We start from the raw sequence: 2,144 nt of genomic DNA on the forward strand, positions 1-2,144 counted from the left end.
ACCACAGCATCACCTAGGTAACACAATATGAAAACATGTTGGTTCCTCTAGAATAGTTTGTTATAATGATCTCAAACAGTTATTTGCTGAGGAAAGGAGTGAGAGTTATATTGATACTACTTAGTCATTTCTATTTAATTTTTTTCCCTATTTTTTTTAAATGGGAAGAAAAAATTAACAAACTTGTGTAAAAGATTTGTAAGAGTTTTATGTGAAGACTTTATAATGCTATCAATGACGATGAACAAAGTTTCTAAATACAATACAATTTAATTTACAAGTATAATTTGAATTTAGAAAAATTAAAATCAAACAAGCAAACAGGAATTCAAAGTTTGATTTAAAAAGAGTAGAAAGTATACATATAATAATAAAATATAAGACTAGATAAACTTACAATGATTTAAATAGAATTGAACTATTGTACACAGCACCCTCGGTTGACCAATGTCGTCACTGATTCTAGCATAGACTCTCTTCAGTGCTGGAAAGAGCTTAGGTATCATTGAGGAGTCTAGCTTGCAGATAACATCAAGAATTGATATAGCTTCAACTAAACACTAAGATTGAAAAGGGATCTTGATAAAAACATGTTTTTGCATTTTTTCCTAATAAGAAACTTGTTCTCTTTATTGAAAAATAAAATATAATTCTTAAATAGAAGATAGTTAAATGTGGAGAATGTAGCCTAGTGTGGGCACTCCTACCAATCTTGGGTGTATATATTCCATCCACATAGAAATACTCACAATTAAGCAATTAAAAATAATTTCATATCATATTCGCCATCCCATAAGCCTGAGCACAGGACGGGTCACGTCATCTGGCTCGGAGGCTGTTGATGTTATGTTATTGACAATAAAGTGTTATCCATAAAATAGGGAATTTTTCCATGATTTAGTACTAGTGTTGAACCCAAGTATTTATACAATATAATACAGTAGGAAGCTCTAAGATTAAATTAAGACAACCAAGTAGTGTACAATATGGTAAAAGTAAAGAACACAATAACCAACTTCCAACTGATCAAAGAGGGCGCTGTTGAAGATAGGAATATTGCTCACAAAACAAGCCATTGTATATTTCTTTCATGCAGTGGGAAATGTACTAATTTCACAAACAGCAACATTTAATTAATATTAATCAAAGAACTTGTGGAAAATTTTAGATGATTTAAATGGATTTTCTGAAATCATTACTAAGATTAAGCTCTAAGATTGAATTAAGGCAAGCAAATAGTGTACAATATGGTAAAAGTAAAGAACACAATAACCAACTTCCAACTGATCAAAGAGGGCGCTGTTGCAGATAGGAATACTGCTCACAGAACAAGCCATTGTATATTTCTTTCATGCAGAGGAAAATGTAATAATTTCGCAAACAGCAACATTTTTAATTAATATTAATCAAAGAACTTGTGGAAAATTTTAGATGATTTAAATGGACTTTGTAAAATCATTACTTTTACTTTTAATATCTCATGAAATATTAGGGATTAAACAAGTAAACCTACTTACTGCTTCAACTAATTCTTGATCATGCACTTTCAATGGTCCTAGAAAAAAAAAGAAGACATGAGACATAACTGATAAGAAAAACTTTAACGATCATATTTTACAAGGCTGGTCAAAAGGATCCACAGAAAATAATAAGAAACGAAAATCAAAAAAATAACATTGCCCTTAAAACAAATAAATAATTATAGGGTTCTTTGTCAACCATCATTCACCCGATTTTGGCTGTAATTGTAACAACAGAGCTATCCAAATCAATTTTTTTAAATTAAAGCATTCCAAAGATCATAAAGTGTTTTTGGTTTCCCATTAAAACAAATATTTTGCCAATAAAAAAAACCATTGATTTTAAGACTCATTGGGCTTAAGTCACGAAATATATCTCTTCAGATAAAGCATGAAAAAAAAAAAACATATTTAAAATTTGCAGAAAAAGCCAAATAAAAAAAAAAATAATACTTGTTTAGCACCACCACCCACACCTGAATTTTCAAGCAAAAATTTAAATTTTAGATGCGGGAATTTCTTTTTTAATTAAAAAAAAAAAATTATCCAGGAAATGCTAAGCAAAATTAAGTATAGACCTATTTTAAGTGAATTAAAACAACCATTTCACCAACCAGGTGTAAT

General features: G+C 29.5%; 1 long non-coding RNA gene across 1 annotated transcript; it reads right to left on the minus strand.

The window, feature by feature from the left end:
• Positions 1-3: 3 nt before the first annotated feature.
• LOC117112479 lies at positions 4-1,662 on the minus strand. Its single transcript, XR_004446047.1, has 3 exons — positions 1,518-1,662; positions 398-560; positions 4-13 (listed from the first exon to the last, which is right to left on the minus strand). It is a non-coding gene; the product is annotated as an uncharacterized LOC117112479 (long non-coding RNA).
• Positions 1,663-2,144: the final 482 nt, after the last annotated feature.

Source organism: Anneissia japonica, unplaced genomic scaffold (assembly GCF_011630105.1).
Source record: "Anneissia japonica isolate Jap-2015-1 unplaced genomic scaffold, ASM1163010v1 scaffold215131_len2144_cov105_single, whole genome shotgun sequence".
Classification (NCBI taxonomy): domain Eukaryota; kingdom Metazoa; phylum Echinodermata; class Crinoidea; order Comatulida; family Comatulidae; genus Anneissia; species Anneissia japonica.